General features: G+C 45.1%; 1 long non-coding RNA gene across 1 annotated transcript; it reads right to left on the reverse strand.

Moving 5' to 3' along the window:
• Nucleotides 1–7,282: 7,282 nt before the first annotated feature.
• On the reverse strand, nt 7,283–10,014 carry LOC143960190 (uncharacterized). The gene is made up of 4 exons (XR_013270278.1): nt 9,894–10,014; nt 9,031–9,156; nt 8,396–8,479; nt 7,283–7,619 (listed from the first exon to the last, which is right to left on the reverse strand). It is a non-coding gene; the product is annotated as an uncharacterized LOC143960190 (long non-coding RNA).
• Nucleotides 10,015–24,975: the final 14,961 nt, after the last annotated feature.

A 24,975-nucleotide genomic window follows, 5' to 3' on the forward strand; every position in this document is an offset into this window, starting at 1 on the left:
CTAAAAGTCCCCTATGTGATGATTTCTAGGTGACAGGTTCTCTTTAATAAGACATGCAGAGTCGTTTAGACCTTGCATGTCTCCTCTGGGCTCCACTGAATGTTTTGCAATGCAGATTGCAGAAACATGGCATAGCACAGGGGAGGAGAGGGGGCGCGCCGGTACAGGGCATGGGGGGAGTGTGTGAGCAATTGGGCAGCAGTGCAGCTGCCTAAATGTTTTCACCTAACAGGAGTCTGCCTGTCAGTTTTACACACAATCCTGGTGACTGTAGTGTGTGAAACCCTGCCCCCCCCGCTGTCAGGTGGTCCGTACGACATGCAGACCTGGCAGCAAAAGGGTTAAAGCTTCTTACCAGCCTGTCTGCCCCTGTACATTGCTGTACAAGTGCTGATCACTGCAGAAATTCATCAATTCCGAATGAGCCAAAACTCTGTCCAATGTCAGTGGCCGAAGAGTGAGACCTGGAAGCCAGCTGCCCAAAGATGTCAGCAGCTGGCAGGGAGCTCCGGCGCTGGAGCATTGTTGGATTCAAGGTGAGTATAGTTCTGCTTTAAGTAATTTGGTAACCAGTCGCAGGCCATAATGATCTATGGGGTATTACCACCCCAAAGCACAAATGTAAACACGCCCTTAGAGTCCTGAGCTCCCTATAAGGCTGCTGTCACACTGATGCACTGTGGTTTACACACACAGCGGGTGCAGTGTGCCTACAAATATGCTGCAATTTGCCATAGACCTCTATTACATCTTACAGGTGTGGTGCACTTTCTGAAAGGGCACCAAAACAGAGGATCAATGTGAAAGCAGCCTAATAACCCTTTTTTATAAAGGCCCATTATGCAAATTGCAAAAGTGAAGTGTATCTGTTGGCATCGCTCTCCAGGCTGCTAGAAAGGTCACAGGTAAAGTGCACTTGGTATCACACCACCTAGGAAAGGAGACGGTGCTGCAGAGGAAGCATCAGCTTATGCAGCCCCTTTACGGCCGCTTGCTTCCTCTGCTGCTGGCACTTTGCTGTTCTGGGATGGTAGCTTGACAACCCATTGATTGTAATTAAATTTGGTATGTATCTACCACAGGGTGGTCCTTGGGATACATTATGTAAAACCCATGCCGCGTCCCGATATTTGAATTTACTAAGAAGCTCAACAGCAGCCTCGGTGTGTGGCTAGGATAGCATTGAGGGGTGGTTTTCTTCTCCCCCTCTACCTCAAGGATAGGTCGGAAACAATTGAAAAATAGCTGGAAGATTACAGGTTATACAACCCTTCTCCCTGCATTATATTTCTGTAGTTCTCGCTTCCTTTTGTGCCTCTTTATATATGAGGCAAGGGCTACAGTAGAGGTCGACCGATATATCGGCCGACCGATATATCGGCCGATATTTGCCGTTTTTTAAATAATCGGCATCGGCCGATTGTTCTGATAAAAAGCCGATTCTACAGTGGGACTTTGAAATGACTTCTGTAAGAAGTCAGTGTGAGTTGCCTGAGTCGTCATAGCAACACTTTCCTCCTCTCTGGGCAGGCTGCCAAGAAAAGAACAAAATGATACAATGTTTACACTTGAATGAATGAAGTCATCTCTGTGTGTAGAAGTTCTCAGTTTAACCATTTAAAGACTAAATCTTTTCTGACACTTGTTGCTTACAAGTAAAAATCCTGTATTTTCTGCCAGAAAATCACTTAGACCCCCCAAAAATTATATATATTTTTTTAGCAGAGATCCTAGGGAATAAAATAACGGTTGTTGCAATATTTTATGTCACACGGCATTTGCACAGAGGTCTTTCAAATGCATTTTTTTGGGAAAAAAAATACACCATTTAAAATATAAAAATAAAATAAAAACAGTAAAGTTAGCCCATTTTTTTTTTTTTTTGTCCAAAAGTTTTGACTACCCGTTTTTATTTAATATATAGTTTTTTTTTTTTTTTTAATCTAGATCATACATACAACTAAACTGATTGGAGGTTTGTTTTGTTTAATAAATGTTTAAGTGTAAGAAATTTTCTGTATCACTTATGAAGGCTGCTTTCACACTGGAGCGTTGATGGTAAAACGCAAGTTTTAGCGGCTCTTTACCATCATTTTAGCGGTGCTATTTGGCTGCTAGTGGGGCACATATAACCCAGCTAGCGGCCAAGGAAGAGGTTAAATGCGCCCATGAAGCACCGCTGCCAAATCGCATTGCATGCGCTTCGGCAGTGGTGCCCATTCATATCAATGGGCAGGAGTGGTGGAGGAGCGGTATACACCACTCCAAACGTGCTGCTTGCAGGACTTTTTTTTTAAGATCCTACCAGTGCATCGCCTCAGTGTGAAACCACTCTGTCTTTCACACAGACTGCAGGGGAGCCATTTTGCAGGCACTTTACAGGCGCTATTTTTAGCCCAAAAGCGCCTTAAAAAATGCCCCAGTGGGAAAGGTGTGTTAGATCAAGGGGGATTAAAAATAAATAAGTAAAATAAAATCGGCCTAACATATCGGCCCAAAAAAATCGGCATCATATATCGGCTATCGGCCGCCATGATTTCTAAATATCGGCATCGGCCAGAGAAAAACCCATATCGGTCGACCTCTAGGCTACAGTACTGCTTTATGCCTGTAGACGCCTTTTTCCTTTTGGCTATCCATAGGGAATAAAAATTATAAGCTCCTGATGAAGCGTTATGGTGAACGCAAAACATGTAGAGCATCTGAGCTCATTCATCTGTGATATACTGTCTATATAAACAATTTTTTGTATTGATGGTTTTGTTCCTTGATCTGCCCACATTGGACGTTTATGGGAATATATGTAGAATGTGATGTACTTACAATACGCTAGACAGTGAAGGATTATGCTCTTAGGCATTGAGATTTTGTTTGTTGTTTTTTTAGAAATAAAAATGGTTTTAAATTTATCCGCCCTCTTTTTGTTATATCTATATTTATGCCTAAAAAGTACATTATTGTCAACATTTTTCGTTGAGCTTCTTAATAAACCCATTGATTGTGATCTGGACAAACCAACTCGCCATTCCAGGGCATGAGGTAGCAGGCCAGAGGACTCCGTGGGCACAGGTAGAGCACCCCTGCTCGACCCATTAACCCCTTCAGCCCCAGAAGTATTTACCCCCTTGACCCTGACCAGTGCACTTTTTACAATTTGGCACTGTGTCTCTAACTGATAATTGTGCAGTCATGCAATGCTGTACCCAAATGAAATTTGCATCCTTTATTTTCCCACAAATAGAGCTTTCTTTTGATGGTATTTGATTATATCACAAAAAATAAAAATTGCAGAGACAAACGGAAAAAGAGCGAAAAAATTGAGATATTTTCTACTTTGTTATTAAAAAAATTTAGGGCAGTACAACCCCCCCCCCCCCCCCCCCAATGACCCCATTTTGGAAAGTAGATACCCCAAGGAAATTGCTGAGAGGCATGTTGAGCACATTGAATATTTTTTGGTCCCAAGTGATTGAATAATGACAAATAAATTACAAATAGTTGTCACTAAATGATATATTGCTCACACATGCCATGGGCATATGTGGAATTACACCCCAAAATACATTCTGCTGCTTCTCCTGAGTACAGGGATAACTCATGTGTGGGACTTTTTGGAAGCCTACCCACGTATGGCACCCCGAAAACCAATCACCTTCAGGATTTCTAAGGGCATACATTTTTTTATTTCACTCCTCACTACCTATCAGTTTTGAAGGCCATAAAATGCCAAGATAGCACAAAACCCCCCCAAATTACTCAATTTTGGAAAGTAGACACCCCAAGCTATTTGCTGAGAGGTATGGTGAGTATTTTGCAGCTCTCATTTGTTTTTAAAAATTAAGACACACGACATTTTTTGTCAAAAAGCGATATCTGCAACATACTCACTATACCTCTCAAATAGCTTGGGTGTCTACTTTACAAAATGGGGTAATTTGGCGGGGTTTTGTGCCATCTGGGCATTCCATGGCCTCTGAAACTGATAGGTAGTGAGGAGCGAAAACAAACATTTTCAGCCTTAGAAAGCCTCAAGGTGGTGCTTGGTTTTTGGGGTCCCGTACGCAGCTAGGCTCCCAAAAAGTCTCACGTGGTATCCCCGTACTTAGAGAAACAACAGAATGTATTTTGGGGTGTAATTCCACATATGCCCATGTCATGTTTGAGCAATATATCATTTACTGACAACTTTTCAAAAAAAAAAAAAAAAAAAAAACATTCCCGCAACTTGTGTCACAAAATAAAATATTCCATGGACTCAACAGGCCTCTCAGCAAATAGAATGGGGTCATGGGGGGGTGGGGGTGGCTGTGCCATCTGCGCATTTTATGGCCTTCAAAACTCTAACCACTGGAAGACGAAGCCCTTTTTTTAACCACTTGGTTCCCACACTACGTCTATTGACGTCATGGGGTTTCAGTGGTTATATCTAAATGATGCCTGAGGCCACAGACATTCAGATATTGCCGTTTTCAGCCGGCGATTCCCTACACCATAAGAACAATCATAGCGGCTGTTCCGCCGCTTGATCGTTCTTACGGGTGGCGGGAGGGGACGCCCCCCCCCCCCCCCCCTCCACCGGTGCTTCTACCGACTCACCGTTTCCATTGGCGAGTCGGTCACAGGATCCACCGGCCCCAGCAAGTAATCCGAGATTTCCGGCAGACTAGATTGTCCCCGGAGTCTATGATCGTTCGGAGGCCGGGCGCGATGTTATGACGTCACGCCCGGCCTCGGTATTCAAATTAACGGCGCCAATCTGGCTAGGAAGCCAGGATCAGATTTTTTTTTTTTATTCTTCCCAGCCTAGAGGAGATATGGGGTCTTATTGACCCCATATTTCACTGTAAATAGGTCCGATTGTGCCATATTCCTATTACAAGGGATGTTTACATTCCTTGTAATAGGAAAAAAAATTGACTTTTACCGTATATACTCGAGTATAAGCCGAGATTTTCAGCCCCTTTTTTAGGCTGAAAGTGCCCCCCTCGGCTTATACTCGAGTCACCGCCGTCTGCCTACCCGATCAGCGTGTCGTGCAGACAGACAGTGGCCATTCCACTATTCAAAAGCCGCAGCTCCCTGTCTGTGATAGGCGGAACACTCAATTTCCCAGCAGTCAGTGGTCCGCCTATCACGGACATCCGCTCATCCTCATACTACGGACGAGGATGAGAGGATGTCCGTGATAAGCGGAACACTGACTGCTGGGAAATTGAGTGTTCCGCCCATCACAGACGGAGGCACGGCTTTTGAACAGTGGAATGGCCGCCGTCTGTCACAGACGAGGAGAAGAGGTGCGGCGATCCTGGCATAGCCGCCGTATGTTTACATGCAGATCGCTGCAGAAGGACAAAAGGCACAGGACACAGGCATGTCTCACCCTTGGCTTATACACGAGTCAATAAGTTTTCCCATTTTTTTTGTGGTAAATTAGGGGCCTCGGCTTATATTCGGATCGACCTATACTCGAGTATATACGGTAAGTGTAAAAAAAAAAAAATTAAAGCGCCCCTGTCCCCCGTGAGCTCGCACACAGAAGCGAACGCATACGCAAGTCCCGCCCACATATGAAAAACGGTGTTCAAACCACACATGTGAGGTATCGCCGCGAACGTTAGAGCGAGAGCAATAATTCTAGCCCTAGACCTCCTATGTAACCCAAAATATGTAACCAGAAAAAAAAAAAAAAAAAAAAAAAAAAAAAAATTTAAAGCGTTGCCTATGGGGATTTTTAAAAACCAAAGTTTGGCGCCATTTCATGAGCGCGTGCAATTTTGAAGCGTGACATGGGTATTTACTCTGCGTATCCTCTTTCACATTATGCAAAAAAATTGGGCTAACTTAAGTTTTTTTTGTTTTGTTTTTTAAGCATGAAACCGTTTTTCTGAAAAAAATAAATAAATAAAAAAAAAAAGCGTTCGAAAAATTGCTGCGCAAATACCGTGCGAGATAAAAAGTTGCAATGAGCGTCATTGTATTCTCTAGGGTCTTTGCTAAAAAAAACATAATGTTTGGGGGTTCTGTAATTTTCTAGCAAAAAAATTTGGAATTTTACATGTAGGAGAGAAATGTCAGAATTGGCCTGGGTGCGAAGTGGTTAAAGAAAATTTGAACCCCCCAAACATTATATATTTTTTAAAGCAAAGGCCCTACAGATTAAAATGGTGGGAGTTTCATTTTTTTTCTCCACACAGTATTTGTGCAGCGATTTGTCAAACGCATTTTTGGGGAAAAAAAAAAAAAACACTTAAATGTTAATGCACTAACACTATATTGTCCAAATTTTTGATGAAATAAAAATGATCTTAGGCCGAGTATATGGATACCAAACACGTGCAGTGGCAACAAACATACAATTTTAAAAGCCTTTACAGGTTACTACCTTAGGTTTAAAGAGCAGGTCTACTGCTACAATTACTGCCCTCGATTTGACCTTCATGGTGATACCTCACATGCATGGTGCAATTACTGTTTACATTTGACGCCAGACTGACACTTGCGTTCGCCTTTGTGCGAGAGCAGGGGGGGTGCTTTTTTTTAATCTATTTTTTTAAACTGTCCCTCTCCATTTTTTTTCATCATTTTTATTGTTCTCAGGGAATGTAAATGTCCCCCATGATAGCAATAGGTAGTGAGGGGTACTCTTGGAAAAAAAAAAATGGGGTCTATTACACCCTAGATCTCTCCTCTGCCCTCAAAGCATCTGACCACAGCAAGATTGGTGTTATAAAATGCCTTCCTAATGGCACCGTTTACATCCAGCGAAATCTAAGACATGAAATGCTCATAGCTTCCAGTTTTAGGCCATAGAGATGATTGGAGTCATTCTAGTCTCATATCCGCTCTATGGTCAGCTGGCCAAATCACCATTTGATTAATTTGCCAAATGGTGAAACTGGATTTTTGATAGTTTAAAGGGGTTGTAACCCCCCCCCCCACAAAAAAAATAAATAAATAAATAAATAAATAAAGGATCCTGGTACTTTAAAGCAGGATATACAGCCTGGTGCTCGTGCAGGGTCATTTGTTCCTCTCTATGCTGTAAAATACCTAGTTGATCCTGCCTGTTTTGGTGTCAGACTCTGCCTCACAGCTGATCTCAGGCTGGCTTGGGAAGATCCTGACCGCAGTGTCGTTTGAAAGGAATTTTGCCTAAGAAGCAGCAGGGAGCAATGACAAACTTGGTTATAGCACCATTTTCTCCAGAATTACCAGCTATCCATCCATGGATCGAGTCATGAGAAAGGCTTCAGGTGATGGAACAGATTAACCAAAATTAGACTCAGTTTAATCATTTATTTACATAAAAATTTAAATTAGTTAGCATGTATAGACCAAGATAAATTACTATATGGTTTAAGCATTTAACATCTTTTGTTAACCTGGGAAGAGTAAAGTCAAAAATTATTTCTGAACATTGGATCATTCCCTGTGCAATTTTGCCATTTTTCCAGACAATATATAAATATTTAAAATAAACTCCTTTTGCAACCCATAATTAAGCTTCTATACAAAAATAAATTGGGACAGTCTGTACAAGAACTACTCTTTAGGACAAGTCATTCTCTTTGCCATCCATATCAGACTTTGGAAACTGCTTCTTGTTCATACTTTGATCCCTAAAAGAAAAAAAAATAAATAAATAAAGTTACCACTTTTACCTCAGATATTTCATCAGCCCAGCAATAAATTAAAGTTAGTATATGCTCCTGCCAAGCTATAGGCTGTAATTAAAGCCAGTCAAGTGTTTAATCTTACTGCATTGAAGTGTTAATAAACCCAGGACCCTGCATCCACTATACCTGGTCACCCACAGAACATGGAAATGCAATAGTTTCAGTAAATAGAAGTCCTAAAAACTGCTGAGGTTTTTAGCAGTTTATATCAGTGCATGGTTAAAGCTTGTAAGAGTTCATTTCTCCCTGACCCGGCCTTGACAGTGCCAATTGGCCCTGTGCTGATCACCTGCACTCCCAATAAACACCCGAGCATGTGCAGCCTGTCCCATAATGCTCTGTTCTATCAGGAAATGGTATGCAGTCAGTGGATGATGAGAGGCAACAGGAGCAAACAGTCCATTTACAAAATGCAGAGGATTAATCCCTTAGGTACCACAGTTCGTATAACAAGCATACTTCACTGCATATACAGACCGATTTTACTGTTGTAGGTTTAACACAGATTAAAAAGCTTCCAAAGAACCATTACAAGTGTGGTTCCTTACCAGTTTAAATCAAGCACATAGTCAATTTAACAAATGGCAACCACACCATTGTTTTGCCTATATAGTGTATTATACATTCCAGAATTAGTGTTTACTACTTAAAAGCCCAACACAGCCACAAGTACACTAAAGTTTTTTTTTTTTTTTTTTTTTTTTTATACTTAAGCTCACCTTGAATCATTCTGAATTCGTGACTTCAGCAACTTTAAAGAACATGGGGATATCATGCTGTCAGTTGGACTTCTGAATGTATTCCTGAAACAAAATAATTTATAAGAAAGTTACATATGAAAACACTTGTAGCAGCGAAGTAATACCAATAATCTGTCATGTCCCAAAACAGTAGAGTATAATAGGGCTGAAACGTAAGCATTTGTAAAGAATCGCCTGTACAAAGATGTGAATGTGTCACAGTTCCATTGTATAGGCAGATTTGAGATCCTTCCAATCAATACAAATATACAGGAGCAGTTTCTCATTGACATGCAATGAAGGAGTCACTGCTACACTAGTCAATAGAACAAGGGGGCATTTCTCCACTCCCCACCAATGCAAGCTGACACCTTGTCTGGACGACAACAATATTCAGGTTTACTGGGCATTATTCATTTTTACAATTACTAATCTATAGGTCAAGGAAGTGTTAGAAAAGGAGCTGGCTCTGCTTGTCAAATATATTAGTTAAACCATATTTGCCCATTTAATATATTCTAAAAAACATGTTTGTCATTAAATCTACAAATTACAATTTCGTCATTAGCTGGAGTTGTGCACTGTTAATACATAAAAATTTGAAGCCCATTTACCTTTGCTGTGCTTGTTTCCGCTTGGTTATGCTTGGTGTGACTGGAAGTTGCTGATTGGGATGGCCCTTTGCCTGTAAGCCTTTGCTGTTGCTCATTCTTGTTTCATAAAACTGGTATTAAGATTTTCTGCAATTAACAAAAAACAAGTTATTTTACACAAAGTTGGATGTGCTAGTTCAGGACCTTTCCAGAGTGCACATTGTTAGTTCTGGAACCCTGCCTGAGGCTCCAAGTTCACTTTAAAACTAAACTGACCAAAAACTCACCCCAACATGCATGAGAGAGGGCAAGAAAAGGAGGTGGGGGGGAGGAGAGGGACAGGAGAGGGCAAGAAGAGGGGGGAGGGCACAAGCGCAAGAAAAGGGGACAGGGCACAAGCACAAGAAAAAGGGGGGGGGGGGCAAAAAAAATAAATAAAATTTAGGCTCACAGTCATTAAGGGAGCACTTAGCAGCAGGAAATTCTGGGAGCCAATGACTGACACACACACACGTTTTAGTTTTCATATTTTTAAAGCATAACACCAGATTGTTATATAATCACTGTGCCACCTAACATGTAACACAGAGCATGGGTCACAAACATTGTGCCCCCAACCTAGTCACTCATCACTGCCCATACACCTGTCAAATTCAGCTGTAATCAGTTATATTCTGTACACCAATTTTGCGACTTTAGAAAAAAAAAAAAATCATCACTATTTTGAAGCAAGGTGGGGGGGGGGGGGGGCATCAGGTAGATTGTACAGGGCACCATGATTAATAGCATTAACCCTGGTGACTACCCTTTCAATTTGCAGACACTAGCTGTACATATGCGGCAGCTCAGCATAAACTACCACAATCACGCCACATCTCACTCACCTGTCTCCTTTTACAGCCACAGTGCCCGCTGCGCTCGTCCCCGCTATTTATACTGAGTTCGAATTTAGCGCGCCCCTGTCACTGGCTTGCCTGTGGGCGATTGGCTGTCTCCTTAGCGACAGACAACGCCTCCTCTACGGGTTTGTTTTGTTTTGTTTTGTTTTGTTTTTTCCATCCACTAGAGCGCCACCGCACATGTGAAGCAAGGGGGAAGAACCATTTTGCCTGAGACAGAATGTATCTTATGCCCATAAGGAAGGCTTCGAAAACATGGCCGAAAACATGTTTCTCTGGGTGGAGAAGTGCAGACAATTGCTTTTAACAAATTAAAAAATACTTTAACCAGATAACCGTGATTGTTTGAATGTTTGAAAGAAGCAGCTTGTTGTTACAGGAACGTATTTTTCAGACAGCACTTCATTATAAACAAATAATTCACATTCCATGAATTGAGCTTTGTTACTGAAGACAAGTGTTAGTCTAGACGAAAAATAGAACTTGTTCAGGTTCTGCATGTTGACATTTGTTGACATTAGTGCCAAAGATGACATAAATAAATGACCTGGTAATCCTGACACCGTGCTGGTCTGGGGTTGCCCCTTTTCTTCAAGCCAAACCTGAACACTTTATCAGCGGACAGCATTTTTTTTTGTAGTATAAACTATACATATATTTGGCTCAGTGGGTTGAATGAAGCTGAGTGTCATTTGTTCATACAAATAAAGCTCTATTGGTTAAAGCACAAAAAACACTTCAATACTGGACACCTTTCACCGGACTCTAATCTAATGGGGGTCTGTAAGTGATGGGTTATGATATAAGGTGACTCTGATATAATGGGGGTCTCTATTGGGGGGTGCTGACATCTTCCATTAGTTCATCTTATTAGAGTCATCTTATATCAGCACTAGTGGCGATTATAGTGTGAATGAGCCCCCTTGTAGTGACGCCACTGATCAGCACCCCTCCTTACAGAGTGACCCCCATTAGATTAACGTCCCTTTATATTAGCGCCATAGACCCCCTGTCCCTTTATATTAGCAGCATAGACCCCTGTCCCTTTATATTAGCAGCATAGGCCCCCCTTCCCTTTATATTAGCAGCATAGACCCCCCCCATCTCTTTATATTAGCAGCATAGACCCCCCCCCAATTCCTTTATATTAGCAGCACAGACCCCTTGTCCCTTTATATTAGCAGCATAACCCCCGTCCCTTTATATTAGCAGTCATCTTATATCAGCACCAGTGGCAACTATATTGTGAATGAGCCCCTCTGTAGTGACGCCACTGATCAGCACTCCTCCTTACAGAGTGACCACCATTAGATTAATGTGTCTTTATATTAGCAGCATATACACCCCCGTCCCCTTTATACTAGCAGCATAGTCCCCCCCCCATCCCTTTATATTAGCAGCACAGACCCCATGTCCCTTTATATTAGCAGCATAGACCCCCCCATCTCTTTATATTAGCAACATAGACCCCCCTCTCTTTATATTAGCAGCATAGGCCCAGGGCTCGAGTCCTGCGGGAACGCATGGGAACGGCGCTCCCGTACTATTTCCACAACGGGAACGCCATTCCCATTAGCCGCCTGAGGCTATTCAGCGCGTAGTCCGCCGCTCCTCGGCCGCCAGAGTGACTGGTTGCTAGACTAGGGCCGCTCCGCATCTAGCAACTGGTCACATGACGTCGGCCGTACACGTGGGCACGCACTGGCAGGAGTCAGTGGGCAGTGCGCATACGGCCTCCAGCGCAGCCAGGGACAGACACACGCCGCGTGGACCGGAATGTACCCTCCCTCCCCTCTACCCAGTGCCAGACAGTCCTGGCCTCCTGGGGCCACAGCCGCTGCACTGCTACCAGTTTACTTCTCTCCCAAGAAGGCAAGAGGATACCAGGTTAGTCACTAGTGTGTTATTAAGTTGCACTCTGCAATACCCTGCCAATTCTCTGCAATACCCTGCCAATACTCTGCAATAACCCTGCCAATACTCTGCAATACTCCGCAATACCCTGCCAATACTCTGCAATACCCTGCCAATACTCTGCAATACCCTGCCAATACTCTGCAATACATACCCTGCCAATACTCTGCAATACCCTGCCAATACTCTGCAATACCCTATCAATACTCTGCAATACCCTGCCAATACTCAGCAATACATACCCTGCCAATACTCTGCAATACTCTGCAATACCCTGCCAATACTCTGCAATACATACCCTGCCAATACTCTGCAATACCCTGCCAATACTCTGCAATACTCTATCAATACTCTGCAATACCCTACCAATACTCTGCAATGCAATACCCTGCCAATACTCTGCAATACATACCCTGCCAATATTCTGCAATTCATACCCTGCCAATACTCAGCAATACATACTCTGCCAATACTCTGCAATACATACCCTGCCAATACTCTGCAATACCCTGCCAATACTCTGCAATACTCTGCAATACCCTGCCAATACTCTGCAATACATACCCTGCCAATACTCTGCAATACTCTGCAATACCCTGCCAATACTCTGCAATACATACCCCACCAATACTCTGCAATACATACCCTGCCAATACTCTGCAATACCCTGCCAATACTATGCAATACCCTGCCAATACTCTGCAATACCCTACCAATACTCTGCAATACATACCCTGCCAATACTCTGCAATACATACCCTGCCAATACTCTGTAATACCCTGCCAATACTCTGCAATACCCTGCCAATACTCTGCAATACATACCCTGCCAATACTCTGCAATACTTACCCTGCCAATACTCTGCAATAACCTGCAAATACTCTGCAATACATACCCTGCCGATACTTACTCTGCAATACTTACCCTGCCAATACTCTGCAATACATACCCTGCCAATACTTACCCTGACAATACTCTACAATACTTACCCTGCAATACCCAGCAATGCCCTGCCAATACTCTGCAATACCCTGCCAATACTTATCCTGCCAATATTCTGCAATACCCTGCCAATACTTACCCTGCCAATACATATTCTGCTAATACCCAGCCATACCCATCCATGCTCAGCCAAAATATTATTGGGGGAGATGACATGGATATTACAGAGGGGGAGATGTATATTACAGTGGGGGAGATGTATATTGCAGTGCGGACTATATGGTGGTGACATTTTCACAGGTTTTTGCAAATTCAATTATTATTTGCTGATCCGAAAAATGATCCGATCCGTGACTCTGATCCAAGGAATGATCCGATCCGTGAGTTTTTTGATCCGTTGCCGATAATCTTGCACGGCAAGGGCAACGTTATTCCAGTTTGTGGGATACTTTCTAATTTGCTGTATTTGAATTTGGAACAGGGTGTATTTGTGTTAGAAATTCCCTGCGAGGGAAAGATCATCACCCATTGTGTTGATTATTCTGTTTGACAAGTTAACTTATTTTGTTTTTGTAAACTGGCACTTTACAATAAATGTTGTACTGTATTTTCTGTGAAATATATATGCATATGAGCATACTTTTTTTTTTTTGGTGGGGGAGTGGGACTTTTTTCCTCATGACTTGACCCCTGCATAGGCCCCCCCTTCCCTTTATATTAGCGGCATAGACCTGTTGTGGAAATTTTATTAAGATGTGTTTAATATATATTGTAACAGTGTTTCCCAGTGTTAGTTCTCCTGCAGCCTGCTCTAAAGAGATCATCCCTTTATATTAGCAGCAGAGACCCCCTGTCTCTTTATATTAGCAACATAGCCCCCCTGTCTCTTTATATTAGCAGCATAGCCCCCCCCCCTTTCCCTTTATATTAGCAGCATAGACCTGTTGTGGAAATTGTATTAAGATGTGTTTAATATGTATTGTCACAGTGTTTCCCAGTGTTAGTTCTCCTGCAGCCCATTCTAAAGAGATCATACACACTGCTCCTGCCCAGACACCCCCTTAGACTCTCCTAGTCATTGTTCATTGGTCCCTTTATATTAGCAGCATAGACCCCAGCATCTCTTTATATTAGCAGCATAGACCCCCCCATCCCTTTATATTACCAGCATAGACCCCTTGTCCCTTTATATTAGCAGCATAGTCCCCACTGTCCCTTTATATTAGCAGTCATCTTATATCAGCACCAGTGTGAATGAGCCCCCCTGTAGTGACGCCACTGATCAGCACTCCTCCTTACAGAGTGACCCCATTAGATTAATGTGCTTTTATATTAGCAACATAGACCCCCCCATTCCTTTATATTAGCAGCATAGACCCCCCATCCCTTTATATTAGCAGTCATCTTATATCAGCACCAGTGGCAACTATAGTGTGACTGAGCCCCCCTGTAGTGACGCTACTAGGGTTGCCACCTGTCCAGGATTCACCCGGACAGTTCGGGTTTGAAATCATGCATCCGGGTTTCAGACTGCCTGAAACCCGGACACATTAGTTAGACTGGACTATGGCTTCCCAGAAGGGTTGCTGGCTGCAGTTGTCTAAGCTGAAAGTGTCTGTTACACTCTTTCACACTGCTCAAAGCCAGTACTAACCCCCACCCCCCCCCCCCCGAAACACACACACAGACAGGAGAGGGGAGAGGGCTCGATCAGCACCTCTTGCCCCCACCCCTACCCCCCTGGGTCTGCCCACACTCCAATCCCCGGTGCTGTGCCTCAGGAAAGGAAAGTTGGGGCCGGAAAAATTTGAATTCAGCAGCCTCAGATACATCTGGATGAGAGATGCTGACTGCCAAGGGGTGAGTGAGCTCACCATCCATCCCTGTCTGTGACTGAAGTCTCTCCCCTTCTCTCTCCTGCCTCTGAGTGAGTACACTAAGGTAAATCAGGGTTCTCAGAGCACCCCTTACATCAGATTTCACCTTTAAACCAGAATCCCCAGAGTTCTCCTTTACATCAGAGTCTGCAGAGTCCCCCCTTACAGTGAAAGGGAACTCAGCGAGTTCAGATGTAAAAAGGGGAACTCTGTGGGCTCTGATGTAAAGAGGGACTCTTGTTATTAACTTCATATGATTAGAAATGTAATTTAATAGCAAAATATATGTATAGTTTTTACTATAAAAAAAATTGGCGTGCTCCGCTAAAGTATTCGGGTTTGACCTGAACAAAAGGTGGCAACCCTAGACGCCACTGATCAGCACTTCTCCTTACCAAGTGACCCCCATTAGATTAATGTGCCTTTATATTAGCAGCATATACACCCCTGTCCCTTTTATACTAGCAGCATAGACCCCCCCCCCATCCCTTTATATTAGCAGCACAGACCCCCCTGTCCCTTTATATTAGCAGCAGAGACCCCCCCCCCCATCTCTTTATATTAGCAACATAGACCCCCTGTCCCTTTATATTAGCAGCATTGACCTGTTGTGGAAATTTTATTAAGATGTGTTTAATATGAATTGTCACAGTGTTTCCCAGTGTTAGTTCTCCTGCAGCCCCCTCTAAAGAGATCATACAGTACACACTGCTCCTGCCCAGACACACCCATAGACTCTCCTAGTCATTGTTCATAGCTTGAGATTTGTATAACTCCTTCTGTTTGAAGGAATGCCTGTGCTTGATTGGCCGATTGTGAAACAATCAAGGTTTATTGTTAAAGCGGGGTTCCACCCTAAAGTGGAACTTCCGCTGATCGGAACTCTCCCCCCATCCGGTGTCACAATTGGCACCTTACAGGGGGGAGGGGGGTGGAGACATGGGCGTCTGCAGGTAGGGGCAAGGGGGGTCAAGTGCCCCCCCCCTGGAAACAGGGATCAGATCTTAATTTCTGCATAGTTCCATCACTATTGGGGTGACACCATTAAGGTTCTGTCAAGCCCCCCTATCAGTGTAATGTGACTGCGGGCTCTTTTCCCTGCTCAGTCCAGCAGAGAACTCGGCGGCGATGTGACAGGAGAAAGGCGAGCTGCGGGCTGTCAGGTTTCCCCCAGGTCACCCCCCCCTTCTCCTGTCAGGTAGAAGAGACTACGGCTCTCACCAGGTTCCCCACCCAGCTTCCTGCCCGCTCCGTTCCTTCCCTATTAGCCACAACTGAGGGCCAATCAAAGGAGACTAGAAGAGGAGAGCCTCATGGGACATGTAGTCCCTAAGATTGGCGGCCCCATTTTCCACAGGGAGGAGGCTACAGCTCGATCAAGGGAGAGATTGAGAGACTGCAGCCTGGAAAAAAGCTGAGGGAGAGAGTGCTACAGGACAAAGAATGAGGAGTGTGCTGGGCAGAAGCCAGAGAGAGAGCCACGCTGCCCTACGCCACCAGAGAGCCATGCTGTCCAGCGCCACCAGAGAGCGGCACGCTGCCCAGCACTGCCAGAGAGAGAAAGACTGGGCCACTGCCAGGGTACAGACATGCTACACTATTGACCAGATTCGCCCCCAAGGAACCCAGAGTGAGCGATCGTCCAGGCGGAGGGATCACTGCTGTAGTTTCACTGGGTCTGGTAAGAGGGCCTATCGGCCATTATCCATTACTTATCCTAGGGACTGTACTATGTCTGCAGTCTCTGACCATGATAATGTGATAATGACATTGTCGAAATGGGGCGGCGCATGGGTGACCCTAAAATTATGCCCCCCCCTGAAAAAAGTTCTGCGGATGCCCATGGGTGGAGATACCTGTCAAAGACAGGTATTTACACCCACTTCCGGGCATAGACTCCCATGGGAGTCTATGTCATTTCCTGTTTCATTTCCTGTCCTGCCGCGCTGTCTGCTGGGACACACACGGGTCCCAGTGACAGCGCGGACAATTCCTATTGCGCTGCGCGACTCGCGCATGCGCAGTAGGGAACCGGGAAGTGAAGCCGATTCGCTTCACTTCCTGATTCCCTCACCTAGAATGGTGACGGCAGCAGCCGAGAGCCGAGCGATCGATCGGCCTCGGCTGCCGGCATCGCTGGAACCTGGGACAGGTGAGTGTCCATTTATTAAAAGTCAGCAGCTGTAGTATTTATAGCTGCTGGCTTTTAATATTTATTTTTTAGGTGGAATCCCTCTTTAAGTACACTAAATAAACAGAGCACAGCCTCTGGAGGGACAGTCGAGCTGTGGAGCTAAGGATGTAAGGATGGTGGTCATGTCTGTGTTACTTGGGAAGATACGGGAAACAGGGTCGTATGCATTACACCAAAAGGCTGAAAGTGGCATGGATTACATGCAGCGTATAGTGGAATTTCCACAACAGTAACAATTAGTGTTGCCAACCTATCAGATTGAAATTTACTGACACAACACCCAAAACATACTGGCACAGCCAAGATTTTACTGGCATTTCCTAAACTTACAAAATTACAGTTTGTATGCGTTCCAGGTGCTTTTCTGCGTGTTTTTGATGCGTTCCAGTTCGTTTTTGATGTGTTTTTGATGCAGTTCAGTGCTCCCCCCCCCCCTCTTTTTTCTTAACCCTAAATAAGGACAAGTGTGTTGCAGTGTGTTTTTGGTGCATCTAGGTGCATTCCGGTGTGTTTTTGATAAGTTTTCCAGTACAGTCCAGTGCCGAAAAAATGCAGCATGTTCTACTTTTTTTCTGGAACTGGAACGCACTGGAACTGCAAGCACAGGTGTGAACTATGCCATATAACCTACTTTCCATGCGTTTTTGATGCAGAAAAAAATGCACAGGACTGCAAGTGGTGTGAACTGGTCCTAAGGCAAAAAGCATATTTATTATTTTTTTGTCACTGTAGCAAGGAAGTAGCTCAGGGACAGGCCTCACAAGGGCAAGAAATGAGAATGGGCAGGCACACACACATGAAATTTGACTCTCACAGTCACACTGACAGCAATGTGCAGCAGCACAGATGATGGTGACACTCCACCGACAGGACATGTCCCCTCCTGGGTCACAGTGACAGTCTCTGTCCATGCCAGATGGTCCCTTCAGTCCACTCCAGTCAAATCAGCACTGACAGTCCCGCTCCCGACTTGCCTTACTCCTATCTCACAACCCAGCACATGAGGCTTCAGCCACTCTGCTCGGCTTCCTTGCATCATGACATCACATGACATGCCCCCCCCCCCTCCACGGTCGCCTCCCGAGCACACTGTAGCACGCACTGGGATGGTCATGATGGACACCAAACTGGAGCTGTGCATGCGCAGTTCTAAGCCTTTTACTGGCAGGAGAAAAGTGCCCATTTTTTTACTGGCTGCCAGAAAAAATACTGACGGTAGGCAACACTGGTAACAATGGTGAGCCAGGATATTATATTATATTATATTATAATGCAAACAGAGCTTCCTACGCATTGCATCAGCAGGGTGGAGAGAAGATCCCAGTTCAGAACATAAAACCCTTTGAAATACTTTGTTGTCCTGAGGCAAGGGGTTAGTTTTCTCTGTCCGATGTGTCAGGTAGGTTCTGATTTGCAAAATAACACATTTTTCATCCTTTGGTATAATGGCGGGATTTTAATTATATGTTTGTCAGTATAGATAGGTCTATTGTTTGGGATACTTGTTTCCTCTATAAGACCCATTTAACACAACCTAAAATGTTTGTGTAAGTAACTGTATGTTATGTAATAATTTTGTGATGTATATGAGAAATAAAAATTATGAATTATGATTACCTATGTATGGGATCAACAAGTATTGTTTAACTGACTCAAGACACAGATGGCTTGGTGCACTTTGATGGTCGTTTAGAAAAGGTTGGGTTTGAAAATGGCTGCCGCATATTCAAGTGGCCATGTGGCTGAGGGGGGAAGGGCGGCCATGCATTTGTTTGTTGAAAGGGCTACGGCCTATGGGTGGTCTCGGGTTTCTGGACAATAGCATGGGAGAGCTCTATTGTTAAAGATGAAAAGATCATGCATACAACTGTCGCTGTTTGTATTTCTCAATGTCTTGTTCCTGTAGAAGCTGATGCCAGAGTTAAGTATGTCATTTTGGCGTTTTAGGATGTGGTGTTTGGTTGGATAGCCCATGTTTTAGTCCTCTTATGGGCCCTAGTTGATGTAGCCTGAAGTGTTTGTCTACGGTTAAATGGTAATTTGGTTTCTCAATTGTGTCGTTTTTGTGGGGAGAAATTTTAGTTTTCTAGTGAAGAAATCTCAGTTTGTGTTGGTTTTGGCAGGATCAGCTACTGTTTTTTTCATTTGTTAAGATCAGCCATTTTATTGTAGTCCGTATTGTCGTGATCCAATTGTCATTAGCCATTTTGTTGTAGTCCAGATTTCATCTACCATGTGGTCATGCTGTAGTCCGGATTTCTTCCACCATGTTGTCCTGGCCTGATTTTCGTTTGCTGCAACTGCCATTTCGTGTCTGCTGTGTTTTGGTTTTGGGTGGAATTGCTCTGCTTTTGGGCCAGGTTTCAGAATTTAGTGAGGGTGAGTCATCTGTTTGCAGGAGTTTCAGTGTTCTTACTGCCCAGTGGATATAGGAGTCGAGGGGGATTCCCTCCCATTCGCAATATGCGGGGGTTATCCCACCCTTTCCTGGACAAAAGGTTTTTAAAGATGTTGAAGTTTCCTATATGATGTTATAAAGTCCAGAGACGGAATAGCCTTTTTTCTCCAGTCATCTTCCAGGACGGCACACCTGAGAGATGACTGGTCCACCTGACAGGAAACACAATCAACAACGAATTTAAAAGTCCCCACCCTTCCCTCAGACCCTCAGTTCTTGATTGTGTTTCCCACAGGATGACAGCGAAACCAAGTTTCTTTCTAAAAAGTTTTTTCCTTGGGGTCTGGGACCCTGTGTTTTTTCTCGTGAGGTTCTTTTTTTCCTTTTAGGGACTTAAACAGACAGGGTCTGTGGTGCTCCCTTGTATACCCCCAAGAGAAATCTTGGGGGGGTATGCCTCACTCAAGGTCTCCTTAGGGAGCCTTGTATGAGCCTCGTGGGACAGGGGAGTTGTCCCAGTAGGCTATTCCCCTGTTGTATTGGCCTACCTGCACATTCGTTGGTGGAGTGGTGAGGTGATGCCTTTCCTTATGCGGACGCGGATGGCGTGCGTTCCAACGCCACAGCGCATGTCCGGAAGTCCAAGGGCGTCACTTCCGGGTATCGAGTTCCGGAAGTTGAGATGGCTGGACGCACCGATGTGCGTTCCAGCCTCAGTGCGCAGGACCGGAAGAGGCCGTGCGTCATTTCCGGGCGACGGACCTCCTTAAAGATGGCGCCGAGCGGCGCGGTTTTTCAAACAGAACGGGTGTGCTGTAATACACCCAGTCTCCTCGTCCTGCAAGACGCTTTCCTGGCACTTGGAAAAGACAACAAGGGGATGCTCGAGACCTGATCCAGCGATCCTGCAGGGCAGCAAATCGCCATGGAAGAGGAAGGTCCGTCTGAGCAGACAGTCGTTGAGGTCGCCACTGGGGGTGAGTGATCCAACTTTATTTAGGGGCAGGGTTCTCGGGGTAGAGCTCCTGTGCCCCTTTTAGGACTTGTGTAGCTAAAATTGTCTATTTTTTGACTATTCCCAGGGACCGAAAGCTCTGCCCAGGGGTCAGCTGCTAGGTCTAAGGGGAAGGTTACTTCAAAGTCCAGGCGTTGTGGTTACTGTAACGCTAAGTTAGCACAAGACCACTCCAAGCCTTTCTGCGATCGATGTATCATCAAGCTCGCAGGCAGGGAGACCGCTCAGGTCGTGAAGGAATGCAGGGCCTTACAAGCAGAAATGTTGGCTACCCTTCAAACTTTTCAGTCCACCCTTGTGAAGGGTTTGCAGGAAGTACCGTCAGAGAGTGAGACTCCTCAGTTACAGGAAAATCTTTCCACATCTTATGCGGAAAGTTCCCAGGGCCAAGTCTCCCTATTATCTGAAGTGGAGGAAGGCCAAGTACCAGATTGTAGTTCTGGAGAGGAAGATTCAGACCAAGATAGCCAGGGGGAGGCTAAGCTTGGGGGATTTTTGTTCCCGAGTGAGGACATGGAGGGTTTATTAAAAGCCATTTACGCCTCAGAAGATATTCAGGTTCCCTCTGCTCAAGTCTCAGCTCAAGATAGAGTATATAGAGGTCTAGGAAGGTTACAGACCAGAACCTTTCCCATCCACCAGTCTCTGAAGGAGATAATCCTTAGAGAATGGAAGGAACCTGAACGCAAGCTTCTCAAACTGAAAGCTTGGAAAAGGAGGTGTCCCTTTAAAGATGAGGAGGAGGAAAAATTTTTTAAGGCTCCTCGCTTGGATGCAGCCTTAGCACAAGTATCTAAGAGGTCTGACTTATCCTTTGAGGATTCCGGAAATATCCAGGATCAGATGGATAGAAAGTCGGAAACTTTACTCAAAAGAGCCTGGGAGGCGAATGCGACAGCAATGGCGCCTGCCCTAGCTTCCGCCTGTGTAGCCAGAAATGCTGACGCCTGGCTGGGCAAATTAATGGATCATGTTTCCCGCAGTAAGGAGGCTAAAGAGATTGTAGACTCGCTGGAAGTAATCAGTCGAGCAGTAGCATATGTGGCAGATGCAGCTGTAGAAACTGTTAGGACCACAGCTAAAGCAGCAGCACTTTTGAACTCTTCCAGGAGAGCTCTATGGGTCAAGACTTGGGATGGGGATTTTACTTCCAAGTCTCGCCTATGCGGTATCCCCTTTGAGGGTTCCTTGCTGTTTGGTTCAGGCCTAGATCAGGTTTTGTCCCGATCTACGGAGAAGGGCAAGAAATTTCCTGTAAGGCCCAAGAAAGAAAGGGGTAAGAAATTTTTTCGAGGCCCCTATTCAAAGTCTCATCATAAGGGGAAAACTGAACCAAGGAGAAAATGGAACTTGGGGAAAGGAAAAGAAAAAAGTACAATTATTTTCTCCAGCTCCGGAGCCTCTCAGAAAGAAGGCAAATGACGCCACCGTAAGGGTAGGCGCAAGACTCCGCGATTTCCTTCCACAGTGGGAAAGGATCACGCAGAGTCCATACATTCTAAACCTTTTAGAAGTGGGGTACAGACTAGAATTTCAGACCCATCCCCCACAGGAATTTCTGGTTACTTTTCCTCCCAGGGACCCAACCAAGGCAGAAGGGTTACTGAAAAATCTAAAGGAGCTAGCAGAGCAAAGGGTTATTACTCCAGTACCAACCAATCAGCTTACCCAGGGTTTTTACTCACACGTATTTGTGGTTCCAAAACCCTCAGGAAAATTTCGGTTGATAATAAACTTGAGAAGACTCAACCGATACCTGCTTCACAAGAAGTTCAGGATGGAGAGTATCTACTCAGTAAGAAAGCATCTGCAGAGAGGAGTCTTTATGGTCACCCTGGACCTAAAAGACGCTTATCTACACGTACCCATTGCTCCCGAACACCAGAAGTACCTACGCTTCGCAGTTTGTATACAGCAGAGGATACAACACTGGCAGTTCAGGGCTCTCCCCTTTGGGCTGGCGGCAAGTCCGAGGATATTCACAAAGGTGTTAGCCGAAGTAGTGGCATACCTACACCTGCAGGGGATAAGGTTAATACCCTACCTGGACGACTTGCTGATCTACAGTGTCGATCAGAGGCAAGCAGTAATAGACAGAGACATCGTGTTGGAAACTCTGGAGACCTTGGGCTGGATGGTCAGTCAGAAGAAGTCCTCACTGACTCCATCTCAGTCCAAGTTATACCTAGGCTACCTGTTAGACTCGCAGGCACAGAAGGTATTCTTACCAACAGAAAAGGTAACGAAGGTCCAGAATGCGGTTGTCACCCTTCTCGAAAGAGGAGAAGCCTCTCTGAGATATATAATGAGATTGCTGGGCCTCATGACGGCCTGCATTCCGGCAGTAACCTGGGCACAACTCCATTCTCGGGAGCTTCAGTCTTTTCTACTTGCCTCATGGGGAGGAAAAAGAGAAACATTAGAGAACAGAGTGCCCATCACAGAGGAGGTATTTCGTTCTCTGCGGTGGTGGCTCGACCCACAGAATTTGTTGAATGGTCGCCCCTGGTCTCAGGTAAACCCTTTGGTCTTAACCACGGACGCCAGCGCCTGGGGTTGGGGGGCTCATCTGGAAAACCGATATTCCCAGGGGTCCTGGAACCACAGCCAAGCCAGGGAGTCTTCCAATTTCAGGGAGCTTCTGGCAGTAGGAAAAGCCCTAGACTATTTCCGAGAGGAACTGCAGGACAGGGAGGTTCAGGTCCTCTCGGACAACCTGGTCACGGTGGCATACCTAAACCACCAAGGAGGGACAAGGTCGGACAAACTAAGACGGTTAGCGCAACAGATCCTTGTGAAGGCAGAAAAGAGGGTCCTTTCATTGTCAGCGATTCACATAAAGGGCTCACTCAATCTGCAAGCAGATTTTCTAAGCAGACAGCCCATCCTTCAGGGGGAATGGGGATTGAGCAAAGAAATCTTCTTCCTGGTGTGCAAACATTTTGGCAAGCCAGAAATAGATTTGTTCGCTTCCCGGGAGAATGCGAAGGTTCTCAGGTTTTTTCTCCCTTTACAAGGATCAAGAAGCAGAAGGGATAGACGCTCTTGTACAAGTATGGGATTTCAGACTGGCTTATGCCTTTCCCCCATTGGTGCTCCTTCCCAGAGTCCTGCAAAAATTAACCTACTCAAGGTCAGTCCTGATACTGATAGCACCCTGGTGGCCCAAGAGAGTTTGGTTTCCCACCATTCAGAGTCTCGCGATAGCTCCCCCACTGCGTCTGCCGGTGCAACGAGACCTACTCAGTCAGGGTCCAGTCTTTCACCCCGACCCGGGTCGTCTCTCTCTGACAGCATGGCTATTGAAAGGGAAATACTCCGAGACAGGGGCTGTTCGGAAAAAGTGATAGATACTCTTCTCCTCAGTAGGAAAGGCGTCACCAGAAGGATTTATGCAAAGGTCTGGAAAGTCTTCTCCCACTGGTTACAGTCTAAGGAGGGGGCTCTCCAGATGATACCCACCATCCTAGACTTTCTTCAGGAGGGGGTGGACCAGGGTTTGGCAGTTAGCACCCTAAAGGTCCAGGTGGCAGCCCTGTCCGTGTTTTTTGATAGGAAGCTAGGACAGGAGCCGCTAATAAAAAGATTTTTATCGGCCAGGGAAAGGGTAGTTCCAGTTAGGTCGGTCAGTTGCCCTCCATGGGATCTGTCCCTGGTATTAGATGCCCTAACAAGGGGGCCTTTTGAGCCGGTGGCTCAAATTTCGGTTAAGCTTTTATCATTTAAGTTGGCCTTCCTCCTGGCTATCACTACGGCCAGGAGGGTGAGTGATATACAGGCTCTGTCGATTAAAGAGCCGTTTTTGCGCATCCTAGAGGATAGGGTAATCCTCACTCAGGATCCTCTTTATTTGCCAAAGGTTGCTTCATTATTTCACAGAACACAGGAGATTATTCTCCCGTCCTTTTGCCAGAATCCTAAGAATAAGGAAGAAGAAAGATTTCATTTCTTAGATGTCAGGCGTTGTCTCCTAGTCTATTTAGAAAGGGTGAAAGACTTTAGGAGATCCAGTCATTTATTGGTCAATTTTTCAGGGAAGAAAAAGGGTCTTCAAGCATCTAAATCTACGATAGCTAGATGGGTTAGACAGACCATATCCATAGCTTATAGACAGGCAGGTAAACCAGTACCAACCCGCCTTAAGGCGCATTCAGCTAGATCCCTAGCGACCTCCTGGGCAGAGAGGGCAGGCGCCTCAATTGACCAGATCTGCAGAGCAGCAACATGGACGAGCCATAGAACATTTCTGAGGCACTACAGAGTGGAGCTGTTGTCCCCTCAGGATTTGGCATTTGGCAGGAAGGTCCTACAAGCGGTTGTCCCGCCCTAAAGGTAGGCCTGAACTTCTTGCTTATCCTCTCAGGTGTGCCGTCCTGGAAGATGACTGGAGAAAATGACCAGTTACACTTACCGGTAACGTCTTTTCTAGGAAATCTTCCAGGACGGCAGGCCTACTCCCTACCCTTGTTTTATTGGTGTGATATATTGATTCTTCACAGAATGTTCCCTCTGACACTGGTGTGGGATTTTCTTTACCATAACTGAGGGTCTGAGGGAAGGGTGGGGACTTTTAAATTCGTTGTTGATTGTGTTTCCTGTCAGGTGGACCAGTCATCTCTCAGGTGTGCCGTCCTGGAAGATTTCCTAGAAAAGACGTTACCGGTAAGTGTAACTGGTCATTTTTGTGTGTAATAGACACAATATGAAGTTCAGGGAAGCTAGGCTT

This window comes from Lithobates pipiens, unplaced genomic scaffold (genome assembly GCF_037356315.1).
Source record: "Lithobates pipiens isolate NorthernLeopardFrog02 unplaced genomic scaffold, aLitPip1_a1.2 Scaffold_8, whole genome shotgun sequence".
NCBI lineage: Eukaryota > Metazoa > Chordata > Amphibia > Anura > Ranidae > Lithobates > Lithobates pipiens.